Source organism: Rhipicephalus microplus, chromosome 7 (genome assembly GCF_043290135.1).
Source record: "Rhipicephalus microplus isolate Deutch F79 chromosome 7, USDA_Rmic, whole genome shotgun sequence".
NCBI lineage: Eukaryota > Metazoa > Arthropoda > Arachnida > Ixodida > Ixodidae > Rhipicephalus > Rhipicephalus microplus.
In genome coordinates, this window is record NC_134706.1 from 28,888,662 (window position 1) to 28,911,795 (window position 23,134).

Genomic DNA, 23,134 nt, shown 5'->3' on the forward strand with positions numbered 1-23,134 from the left:
TGGCTTGTCCACAGCGTAATCATGTTCCCTCCTGGCTTATTTCATTCCTCTACACAGTGTAGACAGTTGTATACTATACAGGTGAATAGAAGTAGGTTGAGGGCGCTGTAGGTGGGTATCTGTGCTGGCAGGGTCGTTGTAGCAAGGGGGGGGGGCAGCGTGGCCCCGAATTTCATGAGCGGTGTGCGGGGAGGGGGATTGTTCCAGACACGAACCATAACATAGTGCGCAGCGGTAGAGGGATGCCCTTCGCAAATGTATATATTATAAACCGCCAGACGGGTCGGAGCAGCCTTCGATGACGTACGTGCACCTCACGCCCGCCGCGCCAGACAGGCAGGCGCCATCTGGCGGTGAGTGCTCTCATAGATCGGTCGTCGGGCAAGTAAAGTTTGACGTCTTTCGTACCGGCGATCGACCAGGGCGCTCCAGGAAAGCAGGTTTGTAAACCCGTAATAAGGAAGTTTCATGTCGTGAACACTGTCAGACAGCGCGGCTTTATGCGAGTGTGCGATTGGCTAGCGAGATCCCCTGTGCAATTATCATCATAATTTAGCATCGGCGTCAGCTTTTCAGGCACAATAATCATCGTTTCGTTTTATTTATTTCGTTATTCACTGCCCCTCTCAGCACGTAGCTTGCGTGAGTACTTTTACTCCAGCTATTAGTACTATTCCTACTATAGACTGCTACTACGGCGATGTAAATGATGACTACTGCATAATTGTGGACCAAGACAGATTCGGTGTAAAAAGTGCGGCAACTCAACCATTCGATCACAAAACTGACTGACGACAGTGGTGGTGCCTTTATAAGGCCTACCAAACGGGAACTCATGTTAACAGTCACAAGCCGTATCTAGGAACACAAATACCCGCCATGGTGGTATAGAAGGCACTCGACTGCTGACCCGCAGGTCGCTGGGTCGAATCCTGGTCGCGGCGGCAGCATTTCGGATAGAGGCGAAAATTCTTGAGGCCAGCCAATGAGCTTAGATTTAGGTCACGTTAAAAGAACCCCCAGTGATCGAAATTATCGGAGCCATGCACTACGGCGCCTCTCGTAATATGGTGGTTCTGGGACGTTGGACCTCAACAACAAGAATAATCTAGCAACACACACAAACATAAGCCGTAATTTATCCAACGTTACTCAACTCGATCCAACACAACAGCCGGTGTTATCGAGTGCTGGTGGTATGACAGTATATAAGTACTTCAGTCGGAGTGAAGCGACTGCTGTATTCGGCATCGCAGCCCATATCCTTCGGAGGAATATTGCACGTTCCCAGGACCAGTTACGGAATGTGTATGGAGCATGCCTAAATAGATTTTATCTGAAGATCAGGACGATCACGCACATGCTGTATCAAGAAGGATGTGCTTTTTAAATTAAGAATTCATATTATATGAATGAAGAGTTGTCATTGATGGGAAAACAATGGTGGAGTTATGACAATTGCACGGCAGCATGGCTCCGCAGAGCAACGAACGGAGTAAGGGAATAAAGAGAAGAGTGAGGAGATGGCAGTTTTAAACTAACGTGTGGAGCGGACATCCGCTCGTCCGTGCGACCTCCACGTGTACTGGCGACTGAGGTTACCACGGCTCAGGTCTGTTCTGAGGTACTGAGAGCCAATAGCAATGCAAAGTAGATCTCATATGTCTATTTTGTGAACCCACAATGCATGATGCGACTGAGACACTCTCGCTGCTAAGGCATTCGTTTGAGCCGTCTCTTTCGCCACTTTCATGCAACAGGCCTGGCCGAGCGTCCCATCTTTACCGTAACAAACGCTGACAATATTATCGTTCACTGCTGAATCTTCTGCAGTGATCAAACCCTCTGTGTATTTCTCACTTGACATTCATTCCCAAAGCCGTGATATCGGAATAAAGGTAACTACGGACTGCCTGACTGGCAGTCCTCTCGATAGGTAGATGTATGACAGATGACGCTTGGATGGACGCATAGGCATGCCCTGGGATCCCCTTCAAAGGGGGGATGAGGTTTATCGTAGCACTACCATCCTTATTAAGTCAATGTATGGGGCTGACTTCAACCCCCCTTACCAATTCGCAGCGCCCACTCCCTATATGTTAAAGAGGGATTGCATTTCAGGCATGAAAGTGCTGGGAGAAAAGCGTACGGAAGGCGATGAACTCAACCAACTAGACCAAATAGCCGTTCTTACCCCCTATATGCCATTGTGTGGGGGCTTACTTTGCACCCCCCCTCTTGGTAGACTAGGGTGGAGAAGCCCCTTGTCCCCCCGTACGCAAACCCAAGGATGGACGGACGGTTGGACGGACAGATAGATGGATCGATATGAGGGCCATCGCTTTTGAATGTGCCATTGGTAGTACGACTAAGTTCTACATTAGATATCATTTAGACCACTAGTTTCCATCAATCGGTTTTTAAGTTCATACGGAATACGATTTTCTAGGAACAAGGAGTATTATTCGGAAAAGAGCGCTTTTTACTAGCCACATCAAAAAACGTAACGCCCCCCCCCCCCCCCCTCCACGTGAGACGCGAAGCATGACGACACGGAGAAAGCAGAATGGCATTCCGTATTCTATAGCATGGTACAGGCACCCTGAATAGGCTCTCCATTACAGCACTCCAAGAAACTCGCGCAAACACCGAGAAACTGTTGCTCCCAAAGAGACAAATGCGTCAGCTCACCGTGGCAGTGGGCGCACTTGTCTCCGCACCGTTGGTCAGTGGCCGCTCCGTTGACCGCGGGCGACGCACCGTTAGCCGGTGTGCCGTTAGACGAAGACGGCGAGGACGACGAGGACGAAGAAGCCGGCGGTCTTGGCGAGGGGGCGGCGTCCGGCTCGGGGCTGCCGGTGCGTCGCCGCTTGGCCGGCGCGCTTGGCGCCACGCTGGTGGACGAACGCCACGCCGGCCACGCGCAGGCAGCGGCCAGCGCCTCCGAACCCGCTGGCGACCAGATTCACGCGGCGCCCGTGTCTCTTTATCGCGTTCCTCCCACCACGAACCGGGCGGAAGCCGACGCTAACACTTCACAGCACCGCTAACCACAATCACGGCTGCCATCACCATCACAGCCCTGAGAGGACAGACCGCAAAGGGATGATGGTGCGAAGACCGGTGGTGAGGACAGTACACGTAGGCGCCAGGACACCCGAGAACCACAACATATGCCATCGTACAAAGACTATATTTTTTTGAGACAGCTGGTGTCGTACGGTTCTGTACTGCTTCTCACGCAGAGTTCAATGCTCCGCACAGAGGAGCGCTGTCTCTTGCGAGCAGCCTAACACTTGCTTAACTCTTAGGAGAAGGGCGAACCGGGACTTCAGTTCCAGTTTACGAACCCTTCCGGCACTACTAACAATTACCGGCGTCGCAACGTCAGCTCGGAGAAACTGCGGTGAGACAGGAGACGTCTTCAAGATGACAAGGATGGACGTCTTGGCGACCCAAGCTTCTTGGTTGCTGCTAGGAAGGTTGACGTCTGTAAAGTGAGGGCAAATCACTCGGAATTCAGACGTCTTTTGTGAGAAGGCGCATCGGCAGAGACTGACTTTGCTCTGTTATTTACAAGGCCTGGCACAGCGGTCTTACTCTTATCAGGAGGGAGTCTTCGAGAGCAAAAGTAGTCCGAGTGAAGTATATCTTGAAATAATTATTGACCACTGTAAGAGTACGACAATTGTAGCCGGTTCATATTAGTAGTCGTCGGGAACCACCTGTAGACAGGTGCTAAAGAATCAAAGTTAGTGTCGTGGTTTATTGTAATCTTCGCGTTCCAGGTGGCAATGAATACGGTTCCGGAAGTAAATGACACGTTAAGACAGCGTCAGCCGCACGTGAAAGGATATCCAAACACTTCACTGGCGGTAGAGCTCGGAGATTGCGAGTGAAGTCCTGCGGGCCTTACCGGCACTTGCAGTAGACGGAAGATGTACTCCCCTATTTCTTTGGTGCGAAGGTAAACCGGAAGTAAGTCGCGGCGGTATCCAACAGGTGAAATCCGTCACGGTGGAGGGAACGTCATGTGCCAAGGTGATTCAACCGTCAAACTTGTCACTAGGACGTGCAGAAGGTTGACAACTTCAAGAGGAGATTACAGATATTCAGCGAAGCTACACGGAAACAAGCGTCGCGTAGTTGGGGCGGCCGCAGATGGTGGAGGAGCGAGGCTGTTAAACTTTCAGATGTCCGAGGAGACAGCGCTTTACCGTTTGATATCCTTCGACATATATCCTGAAGAGCTTTACGCACTGAATTAGGGAGACAGTCTTGAGACAGTAGGCGTCCTCAGACGCAATGTCTTCAGGTTGTTGATGAGTATAGCAGAGAATGCTCGAAGCAACGGTCAATCTAGTTCACTCAGGTTCGCCAGCCAAACATTAATCCATAGTGCACGCCCTAAGCGCGTTTTTAAACTTGCCGCTGTTGCGAAGAGATGTTTGGTGACAAACAGGGGCTTGCGCTTTCCGGTCTACAAGCTCTTCGACGCAGCTGACCACCAGATCGAACAGGCTCGGCGAAGCTCCGCTTGAAGATGTTCAGATAGAGACACACTGTAGACGAAAACACTCAAGAGTAGAACCCAGAGGTTCCGGGGCTCGCGCGAAGTTCGAGAGCTCCGGCTGGCCCGGGCCGCACAAGTGGTGGTTCACTTCGGGCCGAAGCCACGGCTGAATGGAAACCAGGGCTACGGCGACGGTGGGCGTCCAGCTGAGAACCTTGCTCGCCGGCGTCAAAAGGGGAAGGAAGGAGCAAGAGAGTCTGCCAGTGTTTGTGTGCCGGACTCGACGCAAGCCCGAGTCGCTGTTTCCCGCTGCTGCGGACTCGGTGAAGTCTTCACAAAGTGTGGAGAAGAAGGCGAGAGAGACAGAGAGTGCGAGGGGTTTGCGAGCAGCGCTGGCGGTGTCCCCGTTCCGAGGCGAGACTCGCGAGCCGACTGAATCACGGAGCGCAACTCCTTTGCCCGCTAAGCCCGGCCAGGGACGCCGCGCGCTCTCACGGCGGTGTCCGCCATGTTGGCGTCCAGGAATAGAACCACGCGCGCACACCCCTGGCTGCTGGTTTTCTGGCACCGGGCCCAGGGCTCGTTTCTTCGGTGGTGGCTCCCCCCGTGCCCGTTGTGCGGAACCGCGCGCCTGAGGGGAGGTGGTGAAGACACCCTCCTCCCTTTAAGCTAAGGAGGAGGAAGAGATGGCCCGTGGCCGCCGCAGTCCGGGCTGTACCACGGGCTCGGCCCACGGGCAGTGCGTACGTGTGCCGCTCGTGGGTTCGTGCTCGAGTGTCTGTCTGTGGACGTTGTACGTCTTACGTGTGTCCCGGGAGACCTTTCTTTCCTTCCTTCTTTCTTTCTTTCTCTTTCTTTCTTTCTCTTCCTTTCTTTCTTTTTTCTTTCTTTCTTTGCGCATGCTGTGCGTGCACATGTGTGCTAGGTAATCTATCTATCTATCTATCTATCTATCTATCTATCTATCTATCTATCTATCTATCTATCTATCTATCTATCTATCTATCTATCTATCTATCTATCTATCTATCTATCTATCTATCTATCTATCTATCTATCTATCTATCTATCTATCTATCTATCTATCTATCTATCTATCTATCTATCTATCTATCTATCTATCTATCTATCTATCTATCTATCTATCTATCTATCTATCTATCTATCTATCTATCTATCTATCTATCTATCTATCTATCTATCTATCTTTTTCTGCTAGTAGCCTGCGTATGCTGTGCCTGTACCTGTGTCCCCGCAGAGATTTTCTTTCTTGATCTTCCTTCTTCAGCAGCTACTCCTCCTTTCACTAATTCGTGCTTCGCTTTCTTTTCTAAGTCAACCCCCCCCCCCCCCTCCCTGGCGCAGTCCCGGACCGGGGCACGCGGCAGTCGGCGCTTCAAGACGCTGGAAGCGCTGACACTCCGGCGGCGTCGCCGACGTGCACTTCTCTCTGATGCTTGGCGCTGCTCAGCTGTTTCGGCGCGCTAGCAGGCGTGCCCTGCTCGGCGAGAGAGAGCTTTGGCTCGTTCTGCAGTCCTTCTGGCAGCGTTTCTAGAGGCCCAGGAGCGGTAGCTTCGACGCCGAGAACCAGGTGGAGGGGGGGGGTTGTGTTTTAGCCGGCGGCGCCGGACACGCCTCCGGGGGCGACAGGAATTCGCGCGAAAAGCGCACAGTGCGAGCGAGCGAGCGGCCCTTAACGTTGCCCCCCTCCCTTTGTATCCTGCGTTGCCTTAACGCCCCTCTACCCACACATTTCGCTACACGCTCCTCAGTAGATTGTCTTAAATCGGGACGAGGAGTGTTTGGCAGGCGCTCGAAGGGCAAATAGAAACAGGAGCGTAGATAGACTGAGACAGGAAGACGTATACGCTTGCCTGTGCTCTTTGCCGGCGCTCGGTAGAAGTGTTGACAGCCGCGACGTTGCTTTTAATTAAAAGAAAGCTGAATTTGGGCCAATGTAGATAGCCCGAGACGTCTTGTAGAGATCCCCTGGACGTACATTCTCCCTTACAGGTGTCCTTGGTAGGCACTTACCGTGTAAATAAAGAAATAATGGGGTAATGAGAAATGTGCGTGTCGGTGATGTGCCTTGTGTCCAGAATGGCTCATCGACTTTCTGCCTTAACAAATGGCGTGTGAGGACATTGGACAACCAGTAAACGTGTTCCAAACATCGTTTTTTTTAATGGCGCAGCTGACACCCGCAGCTCTGTGAGGGCGTAGTGAGCCTGAGTAATGACCTTTGCATACAGTCGGCGCGTCTTCTGGATATAGTTGCACTTCAAGAAATGACTGCACCTCACGTATTAGAAACACACCAAAAGAAAACATCACGCAAATCACAAGTCTGTATGTATTCTTTGCGTTTCGAGGCTCATGAGTGTGGTGTGCATAAAAAAAAAAACAGAAACCTGACCAAACACACTACGCACGCTGTCTCTTAGACTCCTAGCCAAACCATTATTGTCACTTCCTTCTCTGTCGCGAGTATTTCCTGTATATACTGCTAAAACGGCGTGCACGCGAGTAAACGTACGACATTTCCTATCTCGCAGGTAAAATTAGGCATAAACGTTTAATTTTATTCGCTCAACTACTGACCACTTAACAGTGACCAAGCAAAAAAAAAAAACTGCACATGGATGCTTTGTAGACAATCAGTATACACACTCTAAACGCCTTGGTTTGCAGTCACTGTAAGCACACTTATCGTACTTCATCGTTCTCTCTCGTACATAACCACAATGGTTCTTATTCTGGTATATTGTTGGTGCGTTGAGTCGAGTTCGACAGTGCGGCATAAATCGTTCTGATGGCCTTGTCTTGTCAGGTCTTGTTGCGTCTTTCGATGATTTATTGATTGATTGATGTGTGGGGTTTGATGTTCCAAAACCCCCGCATGATTACGAGAGACGCCTTAGTGGAGGTTTGCGGAAACTTCGGAAATCTGAGCACACGGGCCTACAGTCTTTTCGCCTCCATCGAAAATGCAGCCGCCGCAGTCGGGATTCGATCCCGCGAGCTAAGGGTCAGCTGCCGAGTACCTTAGCCACTAGACCACCGCGGCCGGGCAGTGTTGCGTCTTTCAACACTTATAGACGGTACATATATCGTCTCTACACTTTTTATAGTAATAGTAATAGTAATAGTAATAGTACTTTATTTACAGTAAGCCGGATACAGAGCTCACTGCAGGGGCAAAGGGCTAAAGGCGAACAGCCTGACAAAGGCCCTTGTCCCTCCGCAGTCCGTGACAGTGCAAAGCTTAAACATCAGCACTGGAAAACAATATATATATTCAATACATTGATTTCAAGCAACCTGCAATTGTACACACAAAATTCAAACATATATAGCATAAGAAGTTTACATAACACATTTCAAGAATTAGAGGTCACTCTCGTAAAAATTCACAACTAAACGATATCAATAAAACAACTCAAAAACAGACACAAAATGCACGCGGATACAGTGAATTGCGCTGTATACACTCGTATAATGACATAGAAATTTATGACCAATTTAAGCATTTGCAGAGGCATGAGACTCTATTACGTAATTTCGATAGTGTAGACCGATGGTTATGAACAAGTTCTTTATTTGTTTCTTGAAAGTCGCACTACTAGCCCTAAAGTTCAATTAATCTGCAAGGGTATTTAAAACCTGAGGTACCTGCTAAGCAACACTTTGTTTTCCATACTTGGTTCTTGTTCTAGGAGCTCGTTTCTTTTGTTCTCGCAGACTGTAGTGTGGTCTTTCGGTGCAGCTTTCTTCATATAGCTTAGTCTTTTGTATTAACTGAAGCAATTTAAAATGATATAATTGATCAATTCTGAGTATGGAATGTTTAATGAATAGTGGACCAGTGCGCAAGTCTTGTAGATTCCCTCTGTATTTTTCAAAGCAGCGCAATATTTTCTTTTGTATAGTTATTAGCTTATGGTACATGGAACTTCTAAACTTTTTTCTTGGAGCGACTGAACTTTTTCTTCGCTACAATGGCATCAACCGACGAAAAGCAAGCGGGATCGCACGTGCACAAGTTACGAGGTATAGATAATCGATAAACCTTGCACAAAAACATCGATGCTTAGAATGAGTCTTTAGCAGTGTCTATGCCCCCACGGTCCTGACCTTGACAATTTTCCGTGGTTGGGCGCCCACTTGTGCTAATTCTTGTCGTCCGCGGTTTGCAGCGCTCCTGGTTCGTAGCCAAGGCAGCTCGCTGATGTATCAAGGGGCACATTGAGACGGTCGTGCGAAGCACGCATGCGCAAAAAATGTGCCACCTGCTCCTGCAGGTGACTCCAATCATTCTTGAGTTTGCAACTTTCCTGACCCGGCACCGCCAGGAGACTGAAGACCTGTCACCGTCGAACCCAGCGCCAATGCCTTTCCTTGTTGTGCACTATGGGACATCATTACCATAGGACATGTGCCCGACGCGCGCCTACTGATTCAGTCGCCACGGTGGTCTACTTAGTTAAGGCGCTCGAGAAAAGGCCCGAAGGTAGCGAGACTGAGTGCTGCTACTGCTATCACTAGTAGTGCTACCACTTCTAATACTACTGCTATAGTTGCTACGGACTGCTACTGCTACTACGAGCATTAGTACTGACTACTACTACTGCTATCACTATACTTCTACTGTGGCAACCACTACTATTGTTTCTACTACCACACCACCACCACCACCACCACCACTACTACTACCACTACTATATACTACACGACGACGACGACACAGACTAAACAAAAACAGCTTTACGGTCAATGACGAAAGACAGTTGGCTACGCCACTGTGATAATCCTGCACAAGGTTCAGCTACATTAGTGCCTGAAACATGGTGTCAATGACGTGCCCCTGGCTCCACAGTCACTTTCGGCACATGCAGCTGGCGAAAGCATGAACTTTGAAATTAGCTCCAGTTTATCAGAGAGATAAAAAGAGTGAGAGAGAGAGATGGGGGAACCGGCGCGTGAAACGTAGATTCAGAGATGGCGCATTTTGCAACACGGCTGCATTAGACAGTCACCGAAATACCGCGCAGTCTCGTCCCCCTTGAGGTTAGTTTTAGTGTATAGGAGCCAGTGTCGAAACCTCTCCCGAAATGTCACCACGGTGGTTCTTTCACTCTGCGAACTAAACTTAAACGCAAAACCGAAACGGAGGATTGTGTTGTTTCGAACATGGGACGGATTCCATTCGAACAAAAACTTCTGAGAAATGAACGCCAACAATCGCTTCGGGTATAGGGAAGTATAGATACAAGGGGGCCACATTACGAAATGGGGAGCTTATAAAGGGCGCATCTGTGCTACGCCTTTGACAAGTGCCTAGCCTTGCTGGCTCTGCCAAGTCCGCGTCAAGGCGACAGACGATGTGTTGCGTTAGGTGAGCTGTCGTCGCATGCTCACTGCGCCGTAGGACGATTCTCAAGAAGGGACGTCGCCAAGACAAACCACCTACCCCATAGCTTGTTCAGATGGGTGTAAAACAGAGAGAAAGCACAAAGGGGGCGACTTCCACTAAGGGCAGTAGTATATGTTGCATAATAGTGAGCCATGCTCAACCGTCAAGCAATTAAAGTATGATGTCTGTAAAGGGGGAACGAGTACCCCACTTATTAAATGTACCCCCCCCCCCATTTGTCGATTACGTTCTTCTAGCCGACATATTGAGCGCGGCTGTATTGTGCACGAAATAATAGATACTAATGATATCCTGATGTACGGAGGCTTTACTTCCAAAACAATGACGAGGTACACCGTAGTGGAGGCATCCGGAAATTTCGACCACCAGGTGTAAGTTATTTAACGTGCACTACTCACATCGCACAGTGCACAGTACTTTGAAATTCGCCGTCCATCACAATGCGACTGCCGGAAATTCACTTTAGCGTTTCGCGAGCGGTGTGACTGAACAACACCGTAGAAAAAAAATTAAACAAAAAAACACCTTCGGGTGTCGCGGAAGCCATCGCCCTTCCTGGTGTTAATCCCCTTTTGTGCCTTTCCTCCACCGAGGTTGCATACCAGAAGTATGAAACCATCTCGGTCAGTGTCACACCGTCCTTTCATCCAAACCTGTGGCAAAGACAAGTGACAGGTGTCTAATGCTTCCTTTATTCGCCCCGGGTCGTAACGCTATTTTCAAGTCACTGTGCAACACGGACAAAGCCAGGAAGACTGATCCACATCCGGCGCAAGATGGTCTAAGACGTACAGTCACGCTCAATATCTGATGCAACACGCTGGCTAAGGTTAAAGTGGTCCCAAGCCTGAACAATGGCACCGACAACCAATAAATTGGTTCAGAAACTGCCGCTCATTGAGAGAGTTTGTGTCGCCATTTTGTTGCGTGTGTGGTTCCTGCATTGTAGTATTGGGGCTATTTTGGCTACAGGCAGCGTGTTAACACTAATATTGAGCGCGACTGTACACTTTGATGAGCATATATCGCCACCCTTTTCGCACTTATTGGCACTCACATATTTTCCCACTCGTCGGCAAACCAAATTTTCCGATTGCTAATAATAACGGCACCGTTTATGTGATGACAATGAACAAATTATGCTAATGTACTCACTACTTCGGGGTCCATGATAGACCTGTACTATGCTTAGGAAATTAAAAAAAAAAGCTTTCAGCAAGTGCGCGAATGTACGAGATTGAGAAACTTCATCATCGTGATAATCACCGTTTGGAGCATTCATCATCACCAGTTCGTTTTAGTTATTTCGCTGTTATACCTCCACTCTGATCGCGTGTTTCGCATGGCGCTTACCACTATACAACTGCTAATACTACTACTGCTACAACTATACTACTAGCATTGTTGCTACTACTACTACTACTACTACTACAATACTACTACTACTACCCAGCACATTCACCACTTGTGATGCAACGGTGAAGGCAACCTTCACTAGGCCCCGAACACACAACGAAGCGACCACACCCGAGGCACAGAACCCAGGAAAGCCAAGTTCCCACAGCAGATGAAGATGACGACGGCTTATGACGATGAACACGTGTGAAGAAAATAGATGTGCTTGATGAATGCCTACACTACTAGTACTACTACTGCTACAACAACAACAACAACAACAACAACAACAACAACAACAACAACAACAACAACAACTACTACTACTACTACTGCTACTGCTACTGCTACTACTACTACTACTACTACTACTACTACTACTACTACTACTACTACTACTGCTACTGCTACTGCTACTGCTACTACTACTGCTACTAGGACGACAACGACCAATCGAAGTGGCGGTGCTTACGGCAGTGTTTTGAAAGCTTAGCTGCAGAAGGCTGTACATACACACTGCAGCTCACCGAAAGCTCACAGCACAAAATGACTGACTCACCCTGTGCGTCAAGCACTTCCTTTACGCAAGCCGCCGGGACGCGATCATAATCGTCGATAACACTCCGAGACGACTACCGCGAAAGAGGGAAGGGGTATGAATTGGGAAAGGAGGACGAACACGTTCTCGTAGCCCACTAAAAGACGCCGACGTGCCCGGCGCTACTCTAAAAACGGACTTCCAGGGATCTCTTTGTGTGTGTGTGCTCCCCCACGGGAAAGAAGCAGTACATGCCACAGCGGCATAAGACAAGGCTGCTTTTTTTTTATTTCAAAAACAGTGTCGCCGTCACCACCGTCTAGCTACGCCAGGTGTAAGCACGGCGTGGCTATAAACAAACCGTGGCCCGCTTCGAGCTAGCTCCGAGAAGTTTGGAAAACGCCGCGCGGAGGTTTTATCGCGATGTTACGAGGTCACGCATCACCGCAATCACTCCCGCCTCCACCTCCTCCCCGACGCTGACGGTCGCGAAAATCATCGGTGGTTGCTAGCGCAGAAGACGTAAACAAGTGGTACGCGCGAGCGCGCATGCACGTGGTTCGATATGGTTTTGCACGTCTTGTGGACGTCTTGTGGACGTCTTGTGGACGTCTTGTGGACGTCTAGTGGACGTCTTGTAGACGTCTTGCGGAAGACGTGTACGGGCTCAGATTGAGCCCCATCTCACCGAATGAGTACTTTCGCAATTGCTTTTCGTACAACTCCTTTTCCCCCTGTTCTTCAACTAGATACTTCGCCGCTCGACTCTCAAGACGTGCGAAAAAGCCAGCTTCGTCAAACCTGGGTGGTGTTTTCACTCGCATGGTGTAACTGTCACGTGAGTGAGCTTCACTATAGTTGCGAACGTCTTGTGGACGTTTTGTGGACGTATTGTGGAACGTGCGTCTGAGACTAGCTTTCGCTAATTTCGCAGTTCGAGTGCCTTTTCAAATGCTCTTCTAACAAACCCATTTCCACTCTGCTTTATTCAGATACTGCACCGCTCAGCTTTTTTAGCATGCGGAAAAGCCACCCTTAGCATAAGCAAACGGAATGAAACAATGCGACGCAACTTATATGACCTAAACAGGGCTTCAGAAAAGAGTCTTTCTGTGCATATAAAGAAAAGTAAACGCATTTGTATAGCTGAATTTGGCATGTAAATTGTCTAGTGATGTTGAATGAGAGATAAAACTATGACATGAAACTAGTTCCAAGCCTTTCCTAAGTACTCACATAGTACCAGTAGGGTTTGAAGTTGGCTAGCTGCTGACTGCTGTTGGCTACAATGTTGGCTACCCACACAAAACGCGGTGTAATGAACTAACACGTACGTATGGAAATACGGCTCTGCCTCATTGCATTCATTGCTTAGCACATTACTACAGAAAAACGATACCCCCCCCCCAAGAAATATTGCAGAAATTTTTTTTACAACTAATGAGCTAAAAGCGCGATGTCTCACCGCAAGTAACTACACTAACAGATGCACTTTGAAGCGACATCAAATGATCATATGATATGTGCCATAACTTTCCCAAGAAACTTTTATTTCACACTGCCATTAACTAATTAAAAAGGGAGCAAGCTGCTTTAGCCTTGCCTGAATTTTCCAAGGCTTCACAAGAAAAGAAAGTAGTCGACCCTGAATAATATTGAATAATCTGGGTATCATCATTGACGATTGTTATCATGATGACCACGGCTATCTTTATAGGGAGGTGATTACTTTGCTATAATCATCACTAGTGTACGTTGGTGACCTTGGTGACTCTGGTATTTGGTGAAATATGTGAATCCCCATATACTCGAGCTCTGGAACTTCGTCAAATAAAAAAGTTTTGTAGACGACGTAAAGTTGTCGGCGTGTTTTTAGGTTAGAACCACACGGGGGTGACGCGAACGAGGCGGCTCCAACTAGAGACGCAAAAAAAAAAACAAAACAAAACAAAGAAGCACACAACAAAAAAATAGCTTAAACCATGAAGGTGGCGAATGTATTTAAAACAAACAAACAAAAAAGCGCGCTCGCGAGGAATTCCAGAGGGAGTCATTTTAACGGTTGTTTACTATCGTCTCCATCTCTTAAACTCCGGTTGCGTTACGTTCGGCTTGGAACCACTCCAGCAGACAGAACCGAAACGAGTCAAAAGAAAAAAAAACTTAACATAACAACAACTAAAATAAAGAGCTAGGAAAGGTGGTGGTGGGTACTGCTTTTCTTTTCTGGCTACGAATGTGGCGCTGGTGATGCGAGCGGTTCAAAAGAGACGCGGTCAACCGACGCCCCAGTGGCGCTCTTCGGTAGAGCAAAGTGCGCCTTTCGAACCGTTATTCACGCTTCTACCGAAAGAAACTGTGGGACTTGATAAAATAGCCGGCCGAGCCGGGGTAGTGGCGTGCAGTGCATATACGTGAAAAAACGTATACGTTGTACACGTTTTCGAAGGGGACCATAAATTTGTACAGTGCCCGCGACACCACTGTTACAAATCGCTGCAGATGAGTACAATGACGTTTTATAGAATATGAGGGACATGTCTATAGACGCTAAATTGAATGTGAAATACGACGTTAGAAAAAAAGTATGCAATGAGAATAAAAGTTCGGCTGGGAATCGCAGAGGGGGGGGGGGGGGGGGGCATTTTAGTCGAAAGTTTTCGTTGTCTCGCCAAACGTGAAAAAATAGCAGTCGGCGTCGACACAAGAGATGCGAACAATCATCATAACGTGATGACGTTACCATATGACGTCATCATGATGTTAGAGATCGTCTAAGACGACACTGTCGTTTGGTCACAGAGTTATTCATTCATACCAGTTGCGAAACTGCAATAAAAAAAAAAAACGGGCACGCAGTTGGCCCCAGTTTTTGGAATATAGCTGACTGTCGCGCCACCTGGAAGCGACAATACGAAACACAAGTAATGCATTCAATAGTGGGCGTGCTGATCAACAGGTGGCGCGACAATCTGCTCACTACCGGCATTCGCGCCATTGGTGTGTCCGGATTTCTATATATGTACCCTGTGGGGATCTTCGCAACTCATATGACTGAATAACTCTGTTGGTCAAACTTCGATCGATCACAGAGGCCGTGGTAGAATCAGATTAAGTGCAAAACACTTGCAGTGCATCCGATACATTGACTGAGAAGAAAAAAAAACTGTCCGCGTTCCTGCGTGCTTCACTGCAAATGTCAAAAGACGATAGTCTTCTGCCGGCCTTTTTGCATGCATAGCGTCGCATTATCGGCGCAGCATGAGAAACACTAGCATCTTTATAATTAGGTATATATGCATTTTCTAGTAAAGGAACACACCGCCTAATACTTGCGTAATGATGTTTTGCCTCAAATACGCCTAATATTTGCTTTTTGATCGACCATGTTCACAAGTATGAACGCAATCACCACTTCGAGATGGCTGGGCGTTCAGCAAGTGTTTAAACTTTGGCCGGGTGGCTGAACAGTTTAGAGTGACAGACAGACAGACAGACAGACAGACAGACAGACAGACAGACAGACAGACAGACAGACAGACAGACAGACAGACAGACAGACAGACAGACAGACAGACAGACAGACAGACAGACAGACAGACAGACAGATAGATAGATAGATAGATAGATAGATAGATAGATAGATAGATAGATAGATAGATAGATAGATAGATAGATAGATAGATAGATAGATAGATAGATAGGCAGACAGACCCAATTTCTGTCACCAATTTTTTTTGCTTGCACATTCACTACAACTGACCCAAATAGTGATTACTTACAAACCATCATAAATAATTCTAGACTACTAGATGATTTTGTGAATGCAAACCCTCTTCGACAGATAAGCACAAAGACTAGTTAGGACCATTCTAGAACCCGTACAGACAAATACAGAGGCTGTAATACACCAATGGAAAACGTAACGCACGCACTTGTGAAGACTTGAAGTGGCCAAGAGTTTTCTCGGAGGAACCTTTACAGACAGACGTTTTGCAGACCGCCATAGATGCACAGAGACTTTTATAAAAACCGACGGTAAGCCATTCAAGCAGATATGTAGCAATAAATAGATTGGCACGGACAAATGTATTGCCCGACCGGGCTTTTGTGCAAGGACATTCGCTACGGCGGGGCATTACCGCTACACTTAAATATGGACCACCGTAGACATTTATGAGCTACTTACTTAGCCACAATGAACAATTCTTACAAGAATGTACAGCTAAGGAAGTCTAATGAAAACCAGAGTGCTCGAGAAAGGAAATTTTTTGTGCCTCTACGCATGTGTAAATCTATAGAATGGTAGGAGTCATTAGAGTATACATTGTAGTCAATCATTATAGACAATTACACATCTAATAATAAGACTCACACGGTTCCGTGTGCAAAAATGGCGCACAGAAGGTGGGCAAGTCCTACTGCGGATGCTTGATACTACACCCCCCCCCCCCCCCCCCACACCAGTCCAACAACTCACTCCAAATTCGCTACTACTCCGCCCACTCCTCCCAAATTAGACACCTACTTCATATTGCTTCGTTCCCACTTCATTCCCACTTGACTAAACTTCCTTCATTCGACTTCATTCAACGCGACTTCACCCCACCACCTTCGCTGTTTCCCCAGTGTCTGCCGAGCCAAGCTGGCTGAATGTTTCAAGCCAAGCTTTATCTCTACTCTTACAACGAATATCGCGTATAACGAACTACACTACGACCCGCGACGAGTTACTTCGCCATGACACGGCTGGACCTTATAACATGCACGAATCGGCACAGAAGAGTATAAGAGCTGTGAAAGAGTTCCGCCAGGAGGGATGCAGGCACCGAGCTCTGTGTAACTCCGACGCATCACGCAGTTAGTGCGGACGGGCAAAAAAGACAACCGCAAGCAGAGACGGACGGCGCCGCGGTTATTTTGGTGTCCGGAGACGGAAGAAGCAGAACCATTAGCACCGTGCGAGTCCCCCCCGTGGAGGGAGTTTTTCGCCTTCACCGCAGAAGTTTTTAGAGCGCTAGCTCCCATAATTTTTTTTTTGGGTATTCCGCACTAGTTTGTTTCGTGGTGCTCGTGGGAGAGATTTTCGAACGACTCGCGGAACGCCGCCCAGAAGAAGAAAGATGGATGGATGGGTGAACGCTTTGTCGACGAACAGAGGTGTGTCCCCCCCTCCCCTCCCCCCATCCACAAGCAAACTAACACGACTACACTAGAACATCTTCGAGTGAGTTGTACACCAGAAATTTTAATGCAGCCCAAGAAAAAATGATGAATATTTTCACCGACATTAAGAAAATAAAAAAAAAACCTTTTTTACAATGAGCTGTACGGTTGTGCAATTTATTTGCCAACATTTGTTTGTTTTTGTTTGATGGCTTACGTGATTGTTTGTTTGTGTTTACTTGTTTGTTCGTAAACCGAACGGCACGGTTGGATAGAGTCATGCTTATCACTGCATTCATGGCTCGCTGCTCCACACGCGTGGACGAAGAAATAAATGGAGACCACAGGCACCCGGACATCTAGGGATCAGTGCCGAATTGCCCAATTGTCAGTATCGTGGGTACGAATCTCTTGTGCACAGCGCCCTTTCGAATGCACAGTGTCCATGGCTGTCTTTGTGCTTGAGTGTGTGTTGCGCAGCCAGTCATGAATGAATACCAACTCACCCTATAGTCAGTGCTGACACATTGCAAACTTGAACGTACAATAACGAACAGAGCGCCATTTTTTAATATGATGATGATGATGATGAGGATGGTGATGATGATGATGGTAAAAATGTGAAAAGGAGAGCGGAATAAATTGGCCAAGTATCAGCGTGCGTCGCAGCAAATGTCGTCGAAATCTTCTCCAGGCTGTACTTCATAGCCCTGGTTTTATCTACGTGAGATATGGCGCTGCGTAAGATAGGGCCGCCATCTGGTGGTGCCAACGGAAAACACGACCAGGTGGCAGCACAATATCGTCGGCAGAGCGCTTTTTCGTGCATAGCGTCGCATTTTCAGCGCAGCGTAAGAAGTACAAAGGTCCTCATAGTTATGTATCTATGTATATTTTAGTAATAGAACACGCTACACGATACTGACATATTAATGTTGCGCCTCGGACACGCGTAATATTTGTTTTTTTATCTACGATGTTCAGATGTATAAACGCAGCCACCAGTTTACTATGGCAGGGCGTTGAGCAAGTGCTTAAATTTCGACAGGCTGACAGAATAGCGTGACGTGTGAAAGACAGAAATACAAACCGAAATTTCTGCGTTCAAGTATCCCAAGAATGACTATCATAGTTGAAAAAGCAACAAATGAAGTTGGGGAATCATCACGCTAGCTTTGTCTTTAAAGGTTGAACGCGACAGTGATATCCTGTCCCTAGTGCATACTTCGACCACTTACGGGGCACGAGATCTTTTCAAAGCTCCTCATAACACACTACGTTACCTAAAAAGAATAGGCGCAGTAACGTGTGTGCCTTTCGTAGCGGGTTACCGGCTATAAACCATGAAGTCATCATGATAAATTACGTGTTCTGACGCCCGATGGCAATGTGCGCTTGTACATGCCTGCTTGTGAATACAGTAAGAGAAACACAGAAACCCGCTTTCGAAGCTGCCGCACCCTTATTTCTCTTTCATTAAACATCTTCTCACCGCATTTTGCACAGCCTCCGTGATCGGCTCTTGGATAATGTAATCTGATGACGTCAAGATGACATTATACAGACGTCGTGGCGAGATAGCAAATTTTGACAATCAGCGACGTCGTCACGTGGCAGTGACCTTTTTGCTTCACTCGCCTTGGCGCAGATGCCACCGACGGTCAAATTCGGTGTTTTACGACACATCCGAGGTTATTGCTTGAATATAGCATATAGCCGTTCACGGAGTTAGCAGGATTAGGCAGCGTTACGGCTGTCAACCACCGTATACCCCAACATTCGCGCGATACGAAGTCAGACGTGGGACGGGCTCGTCGGAATTTTTTTGTTTTCAAGATGCCGCCACATATTTGTGCGTTTCATTTGTTGTCCGCACGCAGCGTTATCAAAGCGAATGAGAATAGATCCCCTTCACAAAGTTTCGAGGCCTGCGGAGCTTCCGTGGCGGTGCCGACAAGGTGGCTGAAAAAAAAAGGGGGCCGACGACCGAGTGTACGGCAGAGGTTACGAGGGCATCGAGCAGCGGAAAATCCCCCCACAGAGTTCCAGCCCCCGCCGTAGCCCTTTTCCCGCACCCCCACAACGGCAGCGTCCCATTCCTGGGGTTCATACACGGCACGGCGAAGAGAGCAACGACAGCTGTGGCTTCGTGCCGTTACAATTGCGTGCAGCGCTGCGAAGGCTATCGCGTAGCGCGTCACCGCGCTGTAGACATTCCTCCTTTCGTTCTTTTTTCGTGGTTGTTGAATTTTTCGCTCTTTTCACTGCTCCCTCACTGTTATTTTGCTATGCGCTCGTGATATATATATATATATATATATATATATATATATATATATATATATATATATATATATATATATATATATATATATATATATATATATATATATATATATTGACGCGTGTGTACTGGTGGACCAAAACGACGATAAGGGGATTTGGCGGACACCAGGTAGTGGAGCTCTGGCTGATTGAAGATAAAGAAGGCGATCTTGCTGTTTGGCTGCTGAGAGTCCCTGTGTCAACGTTCATCTGCCTTTGGTTCACGCTGTACCGTGACACTGGTGGAGGTGCTGGGACGCAACCCTACCTAATGCTCCATACTCCCACTGGGAGCCGTTCATCTAGCTCGGACGCATTGTCACCCATTGCAACTCCCGTGCACCGGTTCAGTCGGCGGCTGATAGGCCTCGCTCCAGAGTTCACGCCTTCCACGGAACCTCGCAAGTGCCGATTACCTCTCCAAATGGCCAACACCAGTCCGCAACCGGGGGCAAATGACGCGTGTGTACTGGTGGACCAAAACGACGATAAGGGGATTTGGCGGACACCAGGTAGTGGAGCTCTGGCTGATTGAAGATAAAGAAGGCGATCTTGCTGTTTTCGTAAGAGCACTGTCATCATTTTGCTTACGGAGCGGAGTACTATACAAAAGAAACTTCTCTTCGACAGGATCTGCGTATTTGCTCGTCATCCCAGCAGCCCTTCGCTCCGAAGTACTCGAAGCATGCCACAACGAGGTGACTTCAGGCCACTTAGGTTACACAAGAACGTTGGCCAGAGTACGGCAGCGCTACTTCTGGCCAAGACTGACCATAGCCGTAAAACACCATGTTCGTACTTGCCTCGACTGCCAGCGACGGAAGTCACCGCCGACTAAACCAGCTGGCCTCCTGCATCCCGTCCAGGTCCCAAGAACACCATTCGACCAGATTGGCATGGATATTTTGGGCCCACTTCCTACTTCTACTGCTGGGAACCGCTGGGTTATTGTCGCGACTGATTACCTTACCCGCTATGCTGAAACAAAGGCTATCCAGAGAGGTACAGCAGCGGAGGTGGCACAATTTTTCATCGAGAACGTTGTCCTTCGGCATGGTGCACCAAGCGTCGTAATCACAGACAGAGGAACTGCATTTACGGCAGCTCTTTTGGAGCAAGTCCTCATGCTAAGTGGAACAACCCATCGTAAGACAACCGCCTACCACCCGCAAACGAACGGGCTTACAGAGCGTCTCAACAAAACAATTGAAGACATGCTTTCTATGTACGTAGACGTCGAGCACAAAAATTGGGACGAAATCTTGCCATATATCACGTTTGCATACAACACTGCCAAGCAAGAAACAACCCAGATGACCCCGTTCAGCCTAATTCACGGAAGGGAAGTACGAACCATGTTAGATGCGATGCTAGCGCACGAATGCGACGACATCGAACCGGACGCCAAGATGTTTACAGAACGAGCGGAAGAAGCAAGACAACTAGCACGCCTGCGAATCCAGCAACAACAAGAGTACGACGCGAGCCGCTACAATTCTCGCCGCAGAACAGTCGTTTACCAGACCGGCGACAGAGTATGGGTTTGGACGCCCATACGGAAACGAGGACTCTCTGAAAAGCTCCTAAGGAGATACTTTGGGCCATATCTAGTACTGCGACGACTGAGTGATGTTACCTACGAGGTCGTCCCCGACAGTTCACATAGTACGAGGCTTCGCCAGCACCGTCCAGAACTAGTTCACATTGTGCGCATGAAGCCTTATGAAAGGTAGTGACTGCGCAAGACACTTCTTAAAGAACAGAAAAAAAAAACTGCACTACTGGTTTAGCATCGGGGCGATGCTCATTAAGAGGGGGGGCAAATGACGCGTGTGTACTGGTGGACCAAAACGACGATAAGGGGATTTGGCGGACACCAGGTAGTGGAGCTCTGGCTGATTGAAGATAAAGAAGGCGATCTTGCTGTTTGGCTGCTGAGAGTCCCTGTGTCAACGTTTATCTGCCTTTGGTTCACGCTGTACCGTGACAATATATATATATATATATATATATATATATATATATATAGAGAGAGAGAGAGAGAAAGAGAGAAGTACCAACTAGCCCAAATTGAAGTCTTATTCGAAAGTACCTAACATCATTAAAAATTCATTTTTTCCCCGAACAATTATTCAGTTGAATAGCTTACCACCTGATGTCGTTTAATCTGATGACTTCGAAAAAGGCTTGCTCAGAGCATCTCAAACGCGACTTGCGTGCTTGGTCGAGATGCTCTAGACCTTATTTTAATGTCTATAATCTGTCCTTATAATGTTTATCGTTTTTATTATAATGTGAATTATTAGAGTCCTTATCATAGTCTTTATTATTGTGCCTACACTCTGTCCTCATGCAATTTCACTTCTTCGAATTGTTGGTGCTCATTATTTGCAACACTTGAGAGACATTTCCACGTGTATAATTTTTTCTGTGCGTATATGCGAATAATGCTTTTATTCGTGCTTCACGACATCACTTCTGCTATTGTTCGTTCAAGTAATTTTTCTCGAGGTTTGCATATATTGTTTATCGTAATTTTCCCCCCATCTGCATGGTCTTTTCAGTGACCACAGTACTTTCTAAACAACTAAAATAAATACTTCGTCGCGCCAAGTGCACAATGATGGCAGACTCGAACATCCTGTTGCTCTATCGTTGCGTGTATGTGCGCCGTGGTGGAGCAGTGGTTAAGGTGTTCGGCTGCTGACCCGAAAGGTCGCGGGTTCGACCGTGGCGGTCGCATTTAGGTGGAGGCGAAATGGTAGAAGGGCGCGTACCCTGTGATTTCGGTACACGTTAGAGAACACCACGTGGTCGAAATTTCCGGAGCCGTCCACTACACGGCGCCACTCATAATCGTGCGGTTGTTTTTGGGGCGTCAAATCGCATATGGTATTATTATCTCTGCATGTAGGCAGCGAGCCACGGAAAGAAAAAAAATGATAGGTGTAACTATAGTTATAGCTGACCGTTGACATAAAGATAAATTATTACACAAAAAAATGACGCAAATACTACGCATTTTACCGGCGCACCTACGAAGGCCACGTGTTCGTACGCTCGCTGATGCCACCGGAATCTACAACTCATCAGAAGCTTGCCCGTGTAAAAGCGATTCTGAAAGACAGCCAGCACTGTCACATCGGTCCATTACGTGGAAGGCAAACATTTCCTATTAAAGACTAAATTTCGAACGATGCACAGTACATGAGGTATTCATTCAGCTCTTACCGCCAGGTGCCACTATATAGGGAGTGAACCGCCATATGGAGTCGAGGTTCGTCAGCGATCCGGCATATGATAGCGTTGTATTTGACGGCGCTTCACCTCACCGACCCGTTTTGTCAGAAAAAAAACAAAAGAAAACATAAACACAAAACGCGTTGTCGACAACATTGGTTGCGGTTCGACGATGATGCTCGCGGGCAATACCGCAAGTGTGGCGACTGCCACGCTAGCGTCCCTAGCGGATGACGTCCCGTGAATGCCTTCCATATGTACTTAAAGCGTCTATCACACGATCAGCTATACAGTTTATGGCGTTCAGGGAATACTAAAAGTAGAGGGTCCATCATGTCCATGCAGGTATGAAAAGTGAGCCGCAAAAGAGCATTTCAGATAAAAAAAAAACACTGCCCTATAAGCCATCGGCAGTAAACCTTGCCAACCACCGGTTATACCGCCATTCCGCGTGTCGCGTGTGACGTCATCAGCAGCAAGGGGCGGAGCCGTCGTCTTTGCTAAAGTTTGAGCCCCAGCGAAT

The 23,134-nt window shown here is 47.7% G+C and overlaps 1 protein-coding gene across 2 annotated transcripts in view; it reads right to left on the reverse strand.

The window, feature by feature from the left end:
* The window catches only part of Mrtf (Myocardin-related transcription factor), a 308,475-nt gene that overhangs the window by 73,077 nt on the left and 212,264 nt on the right, over nucleotides 1–23,134 (reverse strand). Inside the window, exon 1 of one of the 2 annotated variants that reach the window (XM_075868899.1) lies at nucleotides 2,692–2,821. The exons of the other annotated variant lie outside the window; for it this stretch is intronic. The gene's annotated coding sequence lies outside the window, so the exon portion shown is untranslated. Of the gene's footprint in view, nucleotides 1–2,691; nucleotides 2,822–23,134 lie in introns of those variants that run through there. 2 annotated transcript variants of the gene reach the window in all.